Raw genomic sequence first — 20,407 nt, 5'->3', positions numbered from 1 at the left:
ATTTGGAGTTCTTAGCTGTATCAACCTCATAAGGTTAGTTACTGTGAACATTAAATAAGACAATCCATGTAAAGTCTTTAGTGCAATGTCTTATCGATAATAAGTGCTCAATGTCAAAAATCCACTGTTATTATTACCAATAATAACATTATAAGTTGTAATAAGTTTATTTTTTTAATTTATTTTTTATTGGTGTTCAATTTACTAACATACAGAATAACCCCCAGTGCCCGTCACCCATTCACTCTCACCCCCGGCCCTCCTCCCCTTCTATCTCCCCTAGTTCGTTTCCCAGAGTTAGCAGTCTTTACGTTCTGTCTCCCTTTCTGATATTTTCCACACATTTCTGGTGCAGCCACTCTGGAAAACTGTGTGGAGGTTCCTCAAAGAGTTAAAAATAGACCTTCCCTACGACCCAGCAATTGCACTGTTGGGGATTTACCCCAAAGATACAGATGCAGTGAAACGCCGGGACACCTGCACCCCGATGTTTATAGCAGCAATGGCCACGATAGCCAAACTGTGGAAGGAGCCTCGGTGTCCAACGAAAGATGAATGGATAAAGAAGATGTGGTTTATGTATACAATGGAATATTACTCAGCTATTAGAAATGACAAATACCCACCATTTGCTTCAACGTGGATGGAACTGGAGGGTATTATGCTGAGTGAAGTAAGTCAGTCGGAGAAGGACAAACATTATATGTTCTCATTCATTTGGGGAATATAAATAATAAGTTTATTAGTATAATCATCATCATAATTGTTTCAGCATGATTGTTAATTATTTCCATAGGCCCAACCCAATTTATAGGCCAAATAGGCATACATGATCAGAAATGCCTTGAGGGACAACAAAAGACCTCCTTGAGGTTAAATGTCTTTCCACAGACCTGGCATACAATTCCATCATTAACATTAACTTTTAAGGGCTTTTTGAATATGCATGCACACACGTTGGCATGCTATTAACCCACTCTGAGTGGAGAACATGGCCTCAGGGAAATGAAAATTGAAAATTGAGTCAGTCAGGGTTTTTTGTTTTTGAATCGGTTTTTGTACAGGTAGGGATAAGGAAAAACATCATTACCATTATATGTAGACTGCCAGGCACCATTTTGATCCCCACAGCAAACTTAGTAGACACTATTATTCTCCTTCTCACTTTATACATAAGACAACTAAAAGACAATGGTGTTAGTTGACTTGCCCACAGTAAGTCACTAGCACCAACTCGGATTCAAACCCAAATTGGCTTGACTGCAGTGTCACTGCTCATAAGGAGAGTTGTAAGCTGCTGGCACATAATCTCAGTGAAGAAACTCAGCAGCCAGAGGTAGCCAAGACTGACCTCTGCTATTCAGTATTAATCATTTATTGTAAATGACTAAAGGCTTTTTCTGGAAATATACCATGTCTGGCTGTTAAAAAAGTGACATCATTTGGATGATGACTATTACTTTGACTTTTCAATGAAAAGAAAAAAGCACTTATACATTTCTTTTGAAAAGTCAAAATAAACGAATGCTTATGGAGTAAGATTTTATTAGCAAATAACTTTGTTTTCCAATTTTATACCTTTAACACCAGAGAGAATTTACAGAAGAGTGTAATAGAATTCAATCGGCAAACATAATTATTTAGCTTAGATGATTTGAAGAATCTAAATCTGAATATTAGTAAGTCTCCAATATATGACTTTGCAGTTGGAATAATAATTTTCTTTACAGGAATTACTTCCCAAAAGTCAGATGGTATCCATGCATTATTCCTCACTTTTTGTTTGCCCTCTTATTTATGATGTTACCCTTGGGCAATCAACTTTTCATCTAATGAACACATAGCTGGAGCTTGAACTTGTCTCCCTTATTCTTGGATTCTAGCCTATGTGACTTCTCTCTTAACTCTACTACTTTTCCAAGACATGCCAAGTCTCCCTATGAAAACAAATTACTGAAGAACTTCCTATTGTTTCCTCTCTGTTGAACATGCCAATCTCAGGACACCCTCAGTAACCCATTCCTAATTGCTCAGAGTGTTTGTGTTGATCATACTCCATCACTGTATTTTCTCAATGCAAATTTAGGTCTTATTTTAAAGATTTTTAGTTTATTTATTCATGAGAGACACAGAGAGAGGCAGAGACAGGCACAGGGAGAGGCAGGCTCCCTGAGGGGATCCTGATGTGGGATTGGATGCCAGGACCCTGGGATCACAACTTGAGCCAAAGGCAGACATTCAACCACTGAGCCACCCAGGTGTCCCAAATTTAAGTCTTATTGCAGGTCTTGAGTGTTCTCTGTGACACTGGCTATTGAACGATGAGCTGATGATTTTTATTGTTTATATTTGTCAAATATTTATTCATTTCAGAAGTGGTAAACTAACCAGATACAGGCCCACATATCTATTTCGTTTGACCTCTAGTGTTTTTTTTTTTCTCAAAATTTACTTTAGTTGCCAATATTTAAACATATAAGAATCAATAAAGATCTGTATTTCCAGTTTGTCTTCAATTCTTTTATGGCCGTCATGGCTAGAGTTCAGTAGCAGCCACCTCCTTTTAAAAGAGTATTCTTCAGGTTGTACAATCTATTGTCTCTTCCTTATTGTTCTTACACCTTTGGCCTATTCATTTATATTTCCAGGCTGGCTCCTGTAGCATGTACATTTAGAAACCCTGATTATTTTGTAGTAAATACATGTTTACTCTAGGAAAATTAGAAGATAAAAATAAGCAACAAAATATCATAGCCATTTGCAGATCCACCATCCGTAGTCAGCCACAATTAATATTTGGTCCACATTCTTCCAGTCAATTCTCTCAGATAAGTAGGTAGGTATAGTAATGATTATACACCAATATATATTGTTTTTCTTTATTTCAGTGCAATGAAGACAGACTACTCATGGAATGAAAGTTCAAGTTAGTTTTCTAGTAAATTGAGATATGGGCTAAAACACATTTTGCTTCAGTGTTTGACATGGAAAATATGTTCAATATGCCGTTGTATTTTTTTTGTCTAATAAACTAGTAATTAGGGTTGAAATGGTCTAATATGGACTAGGATATTTAAAAGTTTTTATGATTTTCATTCAGTCATATCTGAGATGGTTATTCAGGAAATGGATATGGCTGAGGAATGCATAATAGTTTGTTATTAAATTTAGGCTGTACCCTAAATCTTGAAGCTTCACATAAATTTCTTCTTTTTCATGTCTCCTGTGCTGAAGTTTTCTCTATAACATCACTGTTAAGATTTTCTAAAGGTATATCTGAATGCTTCCAACAACAAGTCCAACCTGTCCAACAAGTCACAACCTGACTTTTTGCTTAGCTATTAAAAAGGCTTTCTTTTAATAAGTTTAAATTTGTGCCCCTACAACTTTTACCCATTAGATTTAGTTCTGCTCTTTGGGGGACAGAGAGAATAAATTTATTTCCTTTTCTATACATCAATTCTTTTAATATCTAAAGAGAATGCTCTCATATTCTTTCCTCAGTCAAACCTCAGCTCTTTAATGGATCTTAATATTGATAGTATGGTTTTCAGGCCCTTTATCATATTGAGGGACTCCTCTGAAGGTGCTATTATATGCTAACATTCCAGATATTAGCACCCATAAGAGAAAAAATATATAGTATAAAAACTAAATCCAATTTTAATAACAAATTAGTTTCCTTGAGATTTAATTGGAGCCAGTATTTGTTGCTCTTGTTAGAGTTCGTAGTGCTGAAACATTCAAACAATTGCATAAACCTTTTCATTGCATTCTACCTGTTGTGCATAGTTTTGGTACAATCTTTACCTTTAAATACTTCACCATATTTTAAGGATCTCATTAATTCACTATCAAGTTAACTATTTAACATTTTTAATTAATTTAATTTATAGTGGTGAGATTCGTAACAACTCATCTTACTATATCAATCAGTATCATAATGTTTAGTGAGAGAAGGTCTAAGAAGTCATTCAGGGAATACTGCCTAAAAACTCCATCCTGATAGGGTCAGAGTCCCAAAGGGCAATTAGGTTTGTTCCAAATGGCCTAAAGAAAAACTGGTACTTGCTATATTTCTCATCTTTTACAAAAGCCAAAAGAAAGTCAAAAGTCATCATTCATTATGTAGAAGAGGAAAAACTTTCTCTACCCCCTTATATTAAGTCACTGGGACTTGCAAATTAAACTGACAAAAGATTTACAGGAAAAGAGGCATACACATTTTGTTGATATTTTATATTAGTTGGGGCTTCACAGAAAAGAAGCAAAAACCCAGACCGGAAGGCTTATATACCATTTCATAAAGGGAGATAAATTATGGAGAAGTGATTAGAGGAAAAAGTTTTGTGTCCCTAGAGTCAGTAAGAGAGAAGAAAAGGTGACTAGGAAGGTTGTATAGTAAGGTTTATTACATAGACTCAATTTGCTCTGGTGATAAGAATCATTCTCTTCTTCTTGGTATGGAAGAGCAGGGTATACCCTTTACAAAGGGTATAAATTTCCCTTTTATAAGGAAGGGGGAAGGCAGAGAGCTCATCCTTTGTCTGCTGTTTCTCAGTTGCCTCAGCTGAAAATAATCAATATGCTAAAGTAGCATATATTGGGGTGGTATATCTTGATCCCCTTCAAATACTCAAAATTGGCATTTTGGGAATTAGTCAACCTGTTGAAAGGAAATATGTAAGCTATTTATTGCCACATTGTTTGCTTTTGAGATAACTGACATCTGCCCTCTTTTATGAGATGTTAGAAGCTAGCTTAGTTTGTAGAAGTTTATCACCCATGATTTGAATTATAATGTTAATAATCTGTTCTTTATAATATAACATTTGGTTACATAATGGCTTTTATCTTTCCTTCATGTGCACAAGTCTTGTCTTGCCAATTGTTTCATAATCTTTTTGAAACCAAGAGTCATAACCTTTACTTTTGTGGTTTCCCCCCCTCCACAACATTACAGTAAGCACTTAATAATTACTTCTTAACTGGACAAGATCTGTATGTGGGCTGTGTAGCTTGGCTCTGTTTTGACATTCCAGTTTATGCCATTAACCCCACCCAGCTTTCTAGGAAGATTTCAGTCACATGGGGACTAGGCAAGGAAGTTTAGATGACTTACAAACCAGGCCTCAATGCTAGGGTAAAAAAACCTAAAAGTTCTAATGCTGCTACTCAGATGTCAGATTGCCCAAGCTCATTCAGACAGTATACTAATTGAGGCTGGCTGGTCCTGGCAAGTTTAAGGCTCTACATGTAGCCTTAACTTGCTCTTTGAAGATCATTGATAAAGAGTATTCACACATTAGGCCAAGCACTCCCCCAAGTCATGTTTTACATGTTTACTTTGAGAGATTTGCTCTTACTCCTGGCAAGATTGTTCCCTCTCCCTCCTTTAGGAAATATGAAATTTGTCTCCAGTCACGAAAATTTTATATTAACCTATTTTTCAATCTTTACTGAAGAAAATCCTTTTTTCTGCTGCTCTGGCTTTGATCAGCTGAAAAATGGCAGCCACCTTACTCTGGTACTTTTAAGTTTGCTACTCAGCATTTCTCAAATTACCTGAGATTTTTTTCTTCATGGTAGAAGATAAATTCTTAGACTCTTTTATCAGAAATTATCACTACATTAAAAAAGAGCCCCTGACAAATTAACAAGGCAGGAAACAACAAATGTTGGAGAGGATGCGGAGAAAAGGGAACCCTCTTACACTGTTGGTGGGAATGTGAACTGGTGCAGCCACTCTGGAAAACTGTGTGGAGGTTCCTCAAAGAGTTAAAAATATACTTGTCCTACGACCCAGCAATTGCACTGTTGGGGATTTACCCTAAAGATACAAATGCAATGAAACGCCGGGACACCTGCACCCCGATGTTTATAGCAGCAATGGCCACGATAGCCAAACTGTGGAAGGAGCCTCGGTGTCCATCGAAAGATGAGTGGATAAAGAAGATGTGGTTTATGTATACAATGGAATATTACTCAGCTATTAGAAATGACAAATACCCACCATTTGCTTCAACGTGGATGGAACTGGAGGGTATTATGCTGAGTGAAGTAAGTCAGTCGGAGAAGGACAAACATTATATGTTCTCATTCATTTGGGGAATATAAATAATAGTGAAAGGGAATATAAGGGAAGGGAGAAGAAATGTGTGGGAAATATCAGAAAGGGAGACAGAACGTAAAGACTGCTAACTCTGGGAAACGAACTAGGGGTGGTAGAAGGGGAGGAGGGCGGGGGGTGGGAGTGAATGGGTGACGGGCACTGGGGGTTATTCTATATGTTAGTAAATTGAACACCAATAAAAAATAAATTTAAAAAAAGAGCCCCTGAGATGTTCCTAATCTACATATTAAAAATATAAGCATTTTAGCCATTTTCTCAAAGTCATATCAGCATAATAGAAGTAGATACATACAAAGGAAACTAGTTATTGATCAAAGAGATTGTCTTAGTTCTAAATGTTCTGTTTTAGAACATCAAACTATAGAGAACTTTTAGTAGAATTGCAGTAGTTTTATCTTGTTGAACAACCTATATGTTGATCGTTAAACAGTGAACAGCAATGCCAGATCAACTATGCCATTAGTTGTTTGATACATAAACATATTAAAATTTTGAATATTTTCATTAAGAAATGAATATATGTATAGATAAAATGTTCAAGCAGTATAACATTGCAAGTAAAAAACGTATTCTGTCTTCTGCCCTCTATTATCAGTCTTGTTTCTGAGAAGCAATCACTCTTAAGAAATTTTTGTCTAAATGTTCCCCAAATTTCTATAATTATACAAGCTTAGATGTATCTTATATCTGTATATCCTTTACTTTCTTTTTACACAGATGGGGGTAAATGTGACATATAATTTTATACCTTGTGTGTCCTTATCTTCACAATATGTCTTTGAGATGATTTCATTTCAGCACATATTGATATGATCATCATGTTAAATTACTGTATAATAGTTTACTATATAGATATTTCATAATTTATTTTAACAAGACCCCATCCCCACCTAGGACATTCAAGTGGTGTGTGTGTGTGTGTGTGTGTGTGTGTGTGTGTATCTGTGTGTGAAAGAGAGAGAGAGAGAAAATACTGAGAAATATTTCTCAATACATGAATTTGTTAAACATACTGGAATGACCGATTGTTCATGTAATCTTTTTCTTGATATCTGACAGTTATGCCAGTTGGGAAAAATGTATTAATTCAATTTTATAGGTATTTATGAAGGCTTACTCTGTATCCAGTACTATGCTAGACACTATTGCATATAAAAAATGTATAGGACAAATTCCTGTTCACACATATTTTCCTTTGTAATCAAGACCAGGTTTACCCACATAAAAATAAAAGATTATTAGATTGGGTACACAGGAAATGAAATGCCAGTTAGATGTTCAATATAAACAGGGAGGCCTCCAGACTAGCACCAGGTTGTGTGTGTAGGCCAACTGAAATGACTTTCTCCATCAGAAGAATTCCACACTGGGAACATATATTGCTTTTCTGGGACACCTGAGGTGTGACCTAAGCTCACATTTGAAGACTAGGGACAAATTTTGAAGACCACGAAGTTTTCCTTACAGAGAAACAACTTGATAAGAAGTAAGGAAATCTGACAAAAGCAAACTGTATATTAAAATAATATTTATCTATATTGAAACTAGTTTGCTCTCAGAAAAAAACTGAAAAGCAGTCTTTCCAAAGTACACAGATATAAGCTTATCTACACCATATAGATGCAGTGGCATGGCCACTCTAATTTATTTCCAAAAAAACCCACTATTTTTTTCAACTGTAAACTGCTGTTTGGAAAAAAAAACAGTCTGCATTTCAGAGAAGCAAGGGAGCGTAAATAAGAGAGGGGAGGCTGATGTTGATTAGACTACTGATCTTTGAGGTTTTAGGTATAAGGGAGATTCTCGAGGTTTAAAATATTGTATATGGAAATTGAGAGGGCAAAGATTTGAGAGAAGGCAGAATCACCATTTTCATTTTATAAAGAATGCTGTATTTTAATTATGTCTTTTTTTTGTATTTTAAAACTTGGAATTTGGGGACTCTTGACAGATGGAAGAGATACAGATTAGAATTCAATATTTTGGTGGGTTATAGGCTTCTTTTTGCTAATACAATCATGTAAGGAAAGTGATATGGTGATAGAATGTGATAAAATGCATTTGGAGGAAAGCATTCTATGCTGCTCGATATCCAAAATTTTGGAACATGTGTTGTGATAACAGAATGAATGAACAACTTTGACAGAATACATTTAGTTAAAATGAAAACAGGGAATGGGAAAAAATGCTTTTAAAAGATTTTTTATCTGTACTATAAAACATTTAATGAAATATATTTTTTAATCCAAGTAAATATTTCAGTCTCAGCCATTACCTCTTATTCCTTGTAAAATGTTCATCAACTAGGAACATATAACTTAACATTTAATAAAGTACAAAAAATACACCAGCTTTTCAGAAATACTATTCTGCCCGATTTTCTTTTCTATTCAACAAATATTCCTTGAGTGGCTACTATATACAAAACAGCACAGTAGGCCTTTTGGGAGTACAAACTCAAAAGGCAGCCCACTCATTATAGTCAGGAGATTTGCCCCCTAATCCCAGTTCTGCCACATACTATTTATGTGATTTAGCGATTCACTTCTTGTGTTATGGCTGGATTTGATGATCTCTGTGATTCCTTCCAACCACAGTATGGTCCATTTCAGTGAGTAAGACAATTAGTATCCCCAAGAGGTTTACAGTGCGTGTGTGTGCGTGTGTGTGTGTGTGTGTGTGTGTGTGGCATGAAGCTGTTACAGAAAAAAAAACAATGAGAAAAAGCAGAAAGATATCAATAATTTAAAAAAGAGAGCTACAAACAAAACAACATAGTTTCAAAGGAAGGAGCTGTCATAGCAATGGATGATATCATTAATAGCTTCACAGGGGAAGTGGCCTTGAAGGATTAAGCTTTGATAGGCAAGAATAAAGGTCTTGGAAACTACCCAGCTTCTTTTGTGGACCTTCTCCATCCTGGATATTACTCAGGATTTGTCATTGACAAAGTAAAGATGACAGAAAATCAACCTTTGAAGGTTTTTTTTTTTTTAATTTTTGAAGTAGTTATTAGGTATATATTGGATTAGTAGACAATAAAGCTTAAAAGGGAGATGGTGGACTAGTGCATGGAGTGGGGGTCATAGGAACGGTATTCCCCTGCAAATGTTAATTACAGGGGAATTATATTTGTATGGTGCTTAATCTGCAAAACGTTTTGATATCACCAATCTCTAGGATGTGAGAGTATGACAGAGCTATTAAGAAAATTGTTTTGGACTCAAGCAAACCTGGATTTATATCTCAGTTCTGCCATTTACAAGTGGCATAATCTTGAAAGTCACTTGGCTTATTGTGCCTGTTTTCTTATTTGTGAAATGTTAATAACAACTACATCATTAGATGACTATAAGTTTTATATAATATTGGGTATATAAAGCATTTAACAATATAATTGACATAAGACATACTTCAAAAATGGTAGCTACAAGGTAATATGTCAGATACTGTTCTCTCTTTCAGTGGAAAGTTAAAACTGAGGCTCTGAGATTCTGTGTCATTTATTAGAATCTAGTATTTTTTTCTATTATACCAGTGATTCCTAGCCTGAAATTTCTGCCCACACCCTCTCCCCAGGGGGAATCTATGAAGGTAATAATGAGAATTTATAAGTCATTTTCAATATTTGGAAAGAGCCTAACAAAGCATTCATTTACTTGTGATAAATTACACAATTTGACTAAAATGTCAAGTCTCTTTGCTTTTGCCTGAAATTATATCAACTCATTTTGGTAATACTGGCTATCTCATGCTGATAGCCAGTGGGAAACTGGCAGTTTCCAATGGGAAACTGATTGACAGCTATATATGTCTTTGATGAATAGAAATGGGAAAAGTGAGTTTTATCATAAATGCAGTTGATCTAGGAGATGTTTCTTAAAGCTTGGGAGAACATGGAGGAAAAATAAAACATTCCCTTGTTGCTTAAACTATTGAGAAGCAATGTACTATATTCACTGGCTCAGGAAAAATGGGGAATAAGGAGAGTAGACAGATAGGAAGTTGTGGTCAGAGAGAACTTCGGAGTTTGATAGATCAAAGGTAATTTTAAAAATAATACATGTGCTTGAAATGAGGATATGACTTGTGGTTTCTTCCTGTGAGAAAAGATGAGGAAACTGAGGCCCAAAGAGGGGCAAGGAGTTGGCCAAGTTGGCAGAAGCAGCTTATGGCAGAGCCAATATTTCAATCCAGTCTGATGACTCCCTGTTCCATAGCTCTCTCCATTCCAAAGTAAAGAAATATAATTATGCTGTCTTAAGTTCATAATGTCCACAATGGTATTTCCCTAGGCCTGATTTTAATACTGACCTGTTCTAGTCAAAGAGAGAAAACACTAGTTAGAAGATGAATGAAAGTGCAATTACAAACTTACAGACAGCTAACATAAAAATGTCTCTTTTGTATTGATTGGCTTCTTTATTGACTTGGCAGTATGGCTCACCATATTCTTTTCTAAAGCTGTACTGAAAATCCTTCAGTTCCACTTCATCCTTCAGAGTTAAAATAAATATGACAGGCACAGAGAGAAAAGAGGACGAATAATCATAATAGTTATAATTTACTTATTACAAATCAGGGGTCAGAGACTTTACTCATGCATCTCTATTTGTTGAGTTCCTACTGTGCATAGAAGTCTATTTACATGGATTACTTCAATACCACCTTATTGGTAGTTATTATCCTTAATTTACAAATGAGGAAGTAAACATAGAGTTGATGAGTGATATACTCAAGGTTACACAGCCAGGGATATTAGATTTGGAAGTTGAACCAAGATCTATCTGACTTTTACATGCATGCTTTTCTGTTATTCCTTCCTGGTTTGATTCCTAACTATGCTACCTTACCACAGAAATTGTTTCTTCATTGTCTCAACTCCCACTTCCTCTTATGTCCATTATTCCTTTATATCATAGTGCTGAACACGTAAAGTTCAGGGAACCAAAGATAGAAACACAAATGCATTCATGTTAACCAAATTGTGTGTAGCCTTGCTTGCACACTAAACAAAGGGAATAAAATGTAGAACTATATGATTTGGGGGAGAGAAGATAGGAAACATTTTATGTTAATAGATACAGTTTACTGATTACTTATTTTATGTCAACCAGTACACCTGTATGCATTTAATATGTTTAATATGTTTAATTCTTATAGCAACCAAATAAAATACATATTGTTATCATCGTCATCCCTATTGTGTAGATAGGGAAAGGAAGGCAAGGTTAACTAACTTGCCAAAAAAACCCAGACTCATACAGAAATTTGGCAGTGTGGCAGGATACAAAATCAATGCCCAAAAGTCAGTGGCATTTCTATACACTAACAATGAGACTGAAGAAAGAGAAATGAAGGAGTCAATCTCATTTACAATTGCACCCAAAAGCATAAGATACCTAAGAATAAACCTAACCAAAGAGGTAAAGGATCTATACCCTAAAAACTATAGAACACTTCTGAAAGAAATTGAGGAAGACACAAAGAGATGGAAACATATTCCATGCTCATGGATTGGGAGAATTAATATTGTGACAATGTCAATGCTACCCAGGGCAATCTACACATTTAATGCAATCCTTATCAAAATACCATGGACATTCTTCAGAGAGTTGGAACAAATCATCTTAAGATTTGTGTGGAACCAGAAAAGACCCCGAATAGCCAGGGGAATATTAAAAAAGAAATGCCAGATTTCAAGTTGTACTACAAAGCTGTGGTCATCAAGACAGGGTGGTACTGGCATAAAAACAGACACATAGATCAATGGAACAGAATAGAGAATCCAGAAGTGGACCCTCAACTTTATGGTCAACTAAATTCGACAAAGCAGGAAAGACTATCCACTGCAAAAAAGACAGTCTCTTCAATAAATGGTGCTGGGAAAATTGGACATCCACATGCAGAAGAATGAAACTGGACCATTCTCTTACACCATACACAAAGATAAACTCAAAATGGATGAAAGATCTAAATGTGAGACAAGATTCTATCAAAATCCTAGAGGAGAACACAGGCAACACCCTTTTTGAACTCGGCCACAGCAACTTCTTGCAAGATACATCCATGAAGGCAAGAGAAACAAAAGCAAAAATGAACTATTGGGACTTCGTCAAGATAAGAAGCTTTTGCACAGCAAAAGAAACAGTCAACAAAACTAAAAGACAACCTACAGAATGGGAGAAGATATTTGCAAATGACCTATCAGATAAAGGGCTAGTATACAAGATCTATAAAGAACTTATTTTTTAATAATAAATTTATTTTTTATTGGTGTTCAATTTGCCAACATACAGCATAACACCCAATGCTCATCCCATCAAGTGCCCCCCTCAGTGCCCTTCAACCAGTCACCCCCACCCCCTGCCCACCTCCATTTCTACCACCCCTTGTTCGTTTCCCAGAGTTAGGAGTCTCTCATTTTCTGTCTCCCTCTCTGATATTTCCCATTCATTTTCTCTCCTTTCCCCTTTATTCCCTTTCACTATTTTTTATATTCCCCAAATGAATGAGACCATATAATATTTGTCCTTCGATTGACTTATTTCACTCAGCATAATACCCTCCATTTCCATCCACGTCGAAGCAAATGGTGGGTATTTTTCATTTCCAGTGGCTCAGTAATATTCCATTGTATACATAAACCACATCTTCTTTATCCATTCATCTTTCGAAGGACACCGAGGGGTGCTTCCACAGTTTGGCTATTGTGGACATTGCTGCTATAAACATCGGGGTGCAGGTGTCCCGGCGTTTCATTGCATCTGTATCTTTGGGGTAAATGCCCAGCAGGGCAATTGCTGGGTCATAGGGCAGATCTATTTTTAACTCTTTGAGGAACCTCCACACAGTTTTCTAGAGTGGCTGCATCAGTTAACATTCCCACCAACAGTGCAAGAGTGTTCCCCTTTCTCCACATCCTCTCCAACATTTGTTGCTTCCTGCCTTAATTTTCCCCATTCACTGGTGTGAGGTGGTATCTCATTGTGGTTTTGATTTGTATTTCCCTGATGGCAAGTGATGGGGAGCATTTTCTCATGTGCTTGTTGGCCATCTTTATGTCTTCCTCTGTGAGATTTCTGTTCATGTCTTTTGCCCATTTCATGATTGGATTGTTTGTTTCTTTGCTGTTGAGTTACTCAGCCATTAGAAATGACAAATACGGGATCCCTGGGTGGCGCAGCGGTTTGGCACCTGCCTTTGGCCCAGGGCGCGATCCTGGAGACGCGGGATCGAATCCCACCTCGGGCTCCCGGTGCATGGAGCCTGCTTCTCCCTCTGCCTGTGTCTCTGCCTATCTCTCTCTCTCTCTCTCTCTCTCTCTTTCTCTCTCTGTGACTATCATAAATAAAAAAAATATTAAAAAGAAAGAAATGACAAATACACTCAGTGTCCATCGAAATAAATAAATAAATATAAATATAAATATACTTATACATATATATACATATATATATGTTTCCAAAAAATTAAATAAAAGGAATACTTATTTAAATAATTAGGAAAAAACAGATAATAAGGAACAAAACTTATTTAAGGGAGATTTAAACCCAGGCAGCCAGTTTCCAGTGTTCAAGCTTATAATAATCAGGATAGTACTTTCAACATAGTACGTAGTACCATAATTAAATGATTGTTTAAAATAATCTAGGGGTGCCTGGGTGTCTCAGTTGGGTAAGGGTCTGCCTTCTGCTCAGGTCATGATCCCAGGGTCCTGCGATCGAGTCACATGTTGGGCTGGCTCCCTGCTCAGCAGGGAGTCTGCTTCTCCTTCTTCCTCGGCCCTGCTTGTGCTCTCTTTCACCCTCTCTCTCAAATAAATAAATAAAATCTTTTAAAAAATAAAAAAAATGTAGAAGTGAGTAGATAAAAATGTAAACTGAAGCTGTAGCAATGAGAGCTGAAAGAAGTGTATGAATGCCATAGTTATTTTAGAGAAAGAAGTAACTGGCAAGTGTCAGATTTGAGTGAAAAAGAGAATGATTGGATCATTGATAGGGCTTATTATTTTTTAATCTAAAGAGATAAAAAATTTGGAGAACAAGTGCTTAATTTGTTTTTTGACATTCTGAGCCTGAATTGATAATAAAATATGCAAGTAGAAAGATCCATTAAGCAGATGAAATATGGAATTGAATCTCAAGTGTGAAGACAGAACCACACTGGAGACAGAAGACCATATGAAGAAAGATGATAGTGGAAGCCAAGAGAATTAATTGATGAGAACCTATAAGGAGCAAAGGCTTACAATATGTAGACATTGCCTACTTTACCTTTCCTCATGATGTTAGCATTGCAATAAGATTTAACCTCCGATTTAACTTGTTCCCAGTTAAGAAGTTTCCTTACTTTCTCAGACTCCTCTCCACAAACATAAACCACAATAGAATGTAGTCCCATTCAGGAAGGAAAGCTGTTAACACATTAGGCCTTTAAAGGAAGAAAAATTCCTATGGACCTCTGTTGTGCTCTAAATTATGTTTACTATACATTTTATAAAATTATGGACAGATATTGAATTAGTTTTAAATCCTTGAATGTTTTCAAAAACGGAATTACAAGTGGAATTTAAAAGTCATGTTAACTAACCAAATTTTATTGAAATAAAGTCACTGCATGAAATATGACTACATATTAACTGATAAGTACAGGTTCTTTTGAGTTGTACGTGGCTGGGTTACTACGTGCTGTGGGATGCTTCAATTACCTACCACTTTTTGTTAATTGGATTATTAAGTGCACCATGATGTCCTTTGGTTCTCATTTGACATGAAGGCATTATTTGTATATATTTATATGTATATACTTATATAGAGTACTAATTGGTGCCAATATAATTATTAAAAAATATATAAAAGTTGTCATTTAAGCCATGTGGAATACTCAGTTATGAGATAATCACCTAGAAAATTCAAAATATGTTTTATTAATTTATTTTTGTTGAAATATATATACACACACAAACTCATGGATATTCTCATAGAAGAGTTCTATACCCAAAATATAGTTTGAGAAATGATCATTTGAAGGTAAGAGATAACATATACAATCTTACCATAGCATAATACATTACAACATTTTCCTAGTACTACTAAATTTGATCCTGCCTATATGATCATAATAATGACAGTAAGATTTAGGAGACATGAGTTCTCAATTTGGTTCTGCCACTATGCTATTATGGGACCTTATTGAAAGTGCTTTACCTCTCTACCTCAGTTTTCTGAGGCAATTTATGAAGGTAGATCATGACTCCAAATGCATTACAAAGAGTATTTGTTTTGTTGCTATTTTGGACTTGTGATCAGAAGTTGTGTACCTAGGTGTCATGCTTGTCACCTGCATATCGTTCATCATACTGTATACATTTTCTATAGAAATGTAACTAACTTAATGGCTATGAGTAGACAGTTCTGTTTTGTTTATGTAGTCATAGTAATCAGGAGGACTCCCTTACTATGAAACATAAAACTGCACTGTAAGTGAAACATGTAGTTACAGTGTGTAATTATTTCATCATAACATTTAATTTAATAAAGATCTGTTTGCAAATTAGTAAATAAAGAACTTGGCATTCACAGGACATTTAAAAAAATAAAACCTTTTCAACTTCTAAAGAATTTAGCTTAATTTAAAAACCAAAAAGTGATTGGCTTATATTATGCTTTGAGTTTTTACTAAATGGGTAATTGATGAAAATAAGCTATTCTATAAAAGCTTAAATAGTAACTCTGGCCATGTCAGCTGCCACAGTTTTGCCTGCCTAAACAAAGCATTTAGAATGTACATACTCATACTGAAAAATACCACAAGAAGTTTTGTATCAAAACATCAAGGTTCTTTTCACTGATAATGACTCAATACCATTAAAAGAAAATAATTTGTTGTGACCACAGATTTTCTGGAAACATTGTAAGAACCATTGGCAACTTTATGCATATTAGTTGAGAGGTCTTTTTAATTTCCAGCGTAAATTCTTCAAGTTATAAGAACAAGTCAGTTTGATCACTGAAAAAGAAAAAGAGAGAGAGCAATAACTAACTCAATGAAGAGGCCAATTCAGTAATGGTCTAATTTACCACTGAAAATAGTGGAAGGCTTACATCTCTCAATGTCTCAGCCAATGACTATTTTGCTCTTGAAATCACCCTCTAATTAGGACAGAGCCTGAAGTTTCTTGTGTCTAGATTTATCAGAGGTTTTTGTGTAGAGTATCTCTCTTACCAACAATTTAGCTTTATTTAATACATCATGATTGTATCTTGTTATCATTTTGTCTTGACTTGCTTTGTGTCTTATTATATAAAAGGGGTACTAATCTTTGGTATTAGTTCCTTATTAAAGTCAACTGAAATTTGCAACTTGAGTTGTAAGCTTGTATTTATGATTATAAATAATTTACTGCAAAGAAATTCCTTTTTTTTTGAGCTAGGTTTTATGTTTTTTTGTATATTTTTTATATATTTTTTGATTTGCCAACATAGAGTATAACACCCAGTGCTCATCCTGTCAAATGCCCTCCTCAGTGACCATCACCCAGTGACTCCATACCCCTTCCACCTCCCCTTCCACTATCCCTTGTTAGTTTCCCAGAGTTAGGAGTCTCTCATCTTTTGTCACCCTCTCTGATTTTTCCCACTCATTTTCTCTCCTTTCCCCTATAACTCCTTTCACTATTTTTATATTCCCGTACGAGTGAAACCATATGATGATTGTCCTTCTCCAATTGACTGACTTCACTCAGCATAATACCCTCTAGTTCCATCCATGTCAAAGCAAATGATGGCTATTCATCATTTCTAATGACTGAGTAATATTCCATTGTGTACATAGACCACATCTTCTTTATCCATTCATCTTTCAATGGACACTTAGGCTCCTTCCATAGTTTGGCTATTGTAGACATTGCTGCTATAAACATTGGGGTGCAGGTGTCTTGCCATTTCACTGCATTAGGATCTTTGGGGTACATCCCCAGCAATGCAATGGCTGAATTGTAGAGTAGTTCTATTTTGAACTCTTTGAGGAAGCTCCACACAGTTTTCCAGAGTGGCTGCACCAGTTCACATTCCCACCAACAGTGCAAGAGGAATGGTTCCCCCTTCTCCACATCCTCTACAACATTTGTTGTTTCCTGTCTCATTAATTTTCACCATTCTCACTGGTTTGAGATGGTATCTCACTGTGGTTTTGATTTGTATTTCCCTGATGGCAAGTGATGCAGAACATTTTCTCATGGACTGGTTGGCTATGTCTATGTCTTCTTTGGTGAAATTTCTGTTCATGCCTTTTGCCCATTTCATGATTGGATTGTTTGTTTCTTTGTTGTTGAGTTTAATAAGTTCTTTATAGATCTTGGATACCAGCCCTTTATCTGATATGGCATTTTCAAATATCTTCTCCCATTCTGTGGGTTGTCTTTTAGTTTTGAGGACTGTTTATTTTGCTGTGCAGAAGCTTCTTATCTTGATTAAGTCCCAATAGATCATTTTTGCTTTTGTTTCTCTTGCCTTTATAGATGTATCTTGCAAGAAGTTGCAGTGGCCAAGTTCAAAAAGGGTGTTGCCTGTGTTCTCCTCTAGGATTTTGATGGAATCTTGTGTCCCATTTAGATCTTTCATCCATTTTGAGTTTATTTTTGTGTATGGTGTAAGAGAATGGTCTAGTTTGATTCTTCTGCACGTGGCTGTCCAGTTTTCCCAGCACCATTTATTGACAAGACTGTCCTTTTTCCAGTGGATAGTCTATCCATTCCTGATCAAAACTCTTCAGAGCCTAGGGATAAAGGGAACATTCCTCAGCATCCTAAAAGCCATCTATGAAAAGCCCACAGCAAATATCATTCTTAATGGGGAAACACTGAAAGCCTTTCACCTAAGATCAGGACCATGACAGGGATGTCCACTCTCACCACTGCTATTCAACATAGTACTAGAAGGTCTAGCCTCAGCAATCAGACAACAAAAAGAAATAAAAGACATTCAAATTGGTAAAGAAGAAGTCCAACTCTCCATATTCACAGATGGCATGATACTCTACATAGAAAACCCAAAAGACTCCACCCCAAGATTACTAGAACTCATAAAGCAATTCGGCAATGTGGCAGGATACAAAATCAATGCCCAGATGTCAGTGGCATTTCTATACACTAACAATGAGACTAAAAAAAAAGGAAAATTAAGGAGTCAGTCCCATTTACAATCGTATCCAAAAGCATAAGATACCTAGGAATAAACCTAACCAAAGAGGTAAAGGATTTATACCCTAACAACTAGAGAACACTTCTGAAAGAAATTGAGGAAGACACAGAGATGGAAAAATATTCCTCGCTCATAGAGTGGAATAATCAATATTGTGAAAATGTCTATGCTACTCAGGGCAATTTACATATTCAATGCAATCCCTATCAAAATCCCATGGACATTCTTCAGAGAGTTGGAACAAACCATCTTAAGATTTGTGTGGAATCAGAAAAGACCCCGAATAGCCAGGGGGCTATTGAAAAAGAAAACCATAGCTGGGGGCATCACAATGCCAGATTTCAAGTTGTGCTACAAAGCTGTGATCATCAGGGCAGTGTGGTTGTGGCAGAAAAACAGACACATAGATCAATGGAACAGAATAGAGAACCCAGAAATGGGCCCTCAACTCTATGGTCAACTAATATTTGACAAAGCAGGAAAGACTATCCACTGGAAAAAAGAATTTCTTCAAAGAAATTCTTAGCATGATATATTATCAGCATAGATTATTATGTTTTAATTTTAATGTGTTTTTAAAATATGAACATGGTAATGATGTTCCTCCTGCTTAGTTTTGGTAGGAGATAATTTTGTGGCTTCCTACTCCATTCCTAGTTTGGATTCTAAGATATACCACTCATTGATAGTACTATTTTTTATTACAATTTATAGAATATTTTATTCATAATTTTAAATTTATTTGACATAAAGTGGATCAACAGATTGAGTCTATTTATCTTTGGAATTAAAGTATAATTTTAGTGTCAATCACCAGTTGTCACTTATTGATTCAGTTTGCAGAGAACTCTTTTTAATTTTTTTTCAATCCTGTCATTTATTGGTTTCCTCACTTTATTCTATAGCCAGTATCTGGGCATAGGCATTAAATTGCCATTTTACCTTAAAGACAAACCATTTGAGTTTCTCTCTCTCAGGGAGAGGGACAAGCAGGCTTGGTGCTAAGTGCAGAGCCTGACCCAATCCCACAACCCTGAGATTATGACCAAGGCTGAAATCAAGAGTTGGACACTCAACCGACTGAGCCACCCAGGATCCCCTGAGTTGCTCTTTTAATTACCAGATGTTACTGTTGAGGTGACTGAAACTGGAACATGTATAGTTGTTAGGCAAGTACAGTTCAGGAGCTGTGAATGTGTTAGAGGAGTTTCCTCTGGGAATTCTGCTCAATATTTTTGGGGTAGGAACCTAGAGATTGGTCAGCAATGGGTTAAATAAATATTCCATTAGACAGTCAATGTTTTCCCTTTTGGGGAATTTCTATTCTTCTAGGGAAAATATAGAGGGTGCTTTACCTTGCTCTGTCTAGAACAGCAGCTAGGATCTCCAACATTGTTCTTTTTAAAATGATTTCCAAGGTGATGAATGAATATTTTATTAGTAGAGCCTACCTTTAGGTAGGGTGCCTATATAATTTATATCCAAACTAGAAAACTTTTGAGAATGAAAAAGGTTACTACTAATAATTATGCTGGGACAACAGACAATTGCATTATATGGTCTATTCAACTGGGGACAATATGGAGACTTGTCTCAACCCTGCCACCCCACCCTTCCTTGTCCCTCTACCCACCCTCCTCCTAGCCTATGGAAATGTTCTGTGAGACACAGATAGCTCAGAGTCTCTTCAATCATATTGATTAATGTTCTTCTTTCAAGGGTCCCTTAAAAATAATAATCTCTTACTCATCTTTCAGTCAAAAAATGTATTTCATAATGTTTCCACGTTCCCTTCCTCTTTTTGTGCCCCTCTAACCATCAGACTTTCAGAGAAAAAGGAAGATGACACCATGGTCTTCCTAAATTGCAAATCTTTTTTAAAGGATTTTATTTATTTATTTATTTATTTATTTATTTATTTATTAGCAAGAAAGAGAGAGAGAGAGAGGTAGTGAGAGAGTGAGAGAGAGCAGGGAGGACAAATGGGGAGAAGAGCAAGAAGCAGGCTTTCCTCAGAGCAGGGAGCCCAATGTGGGGCTCAATCACAGGACCCTGGGACCATGACCTGAAT

At 36.0% G+C, this 20,407-nt stretch overlaps 1 protein-coding gene across 1 annotated transcript in view; it reads left to right on the top strand.

The window, feature by feature from the left end:
• IL1RAPL2 (interleukin 1 receptor accessory protein like 2) overlaps positions 1 to 20,407 on the top strand; it is a 1,262,761-nt gene that overhangs the window by 794,083 nt on the left and 448,271 nt on the right. The gene's annotated exons all lie outside the window — the stretch shown is intronic.

This window comes from Canis aureus, chromosome X (assembly GCF_053574225.1).
Source record: "Canis aureus isolate CA01 chromosome X, VMU_Caureus_v.1.0, whole genome shotgun sequence".
Taxonomy (NCBI): Eukaryota; Metazoa; Chordata; class Mammalia; order Carnivora; family Canidae; genus Canis; species Canis aureus.
Note: the sequence above shows the minus strand (reverse complement) of the source record. Positions and strands in the feature narration are given on the sequence as shown.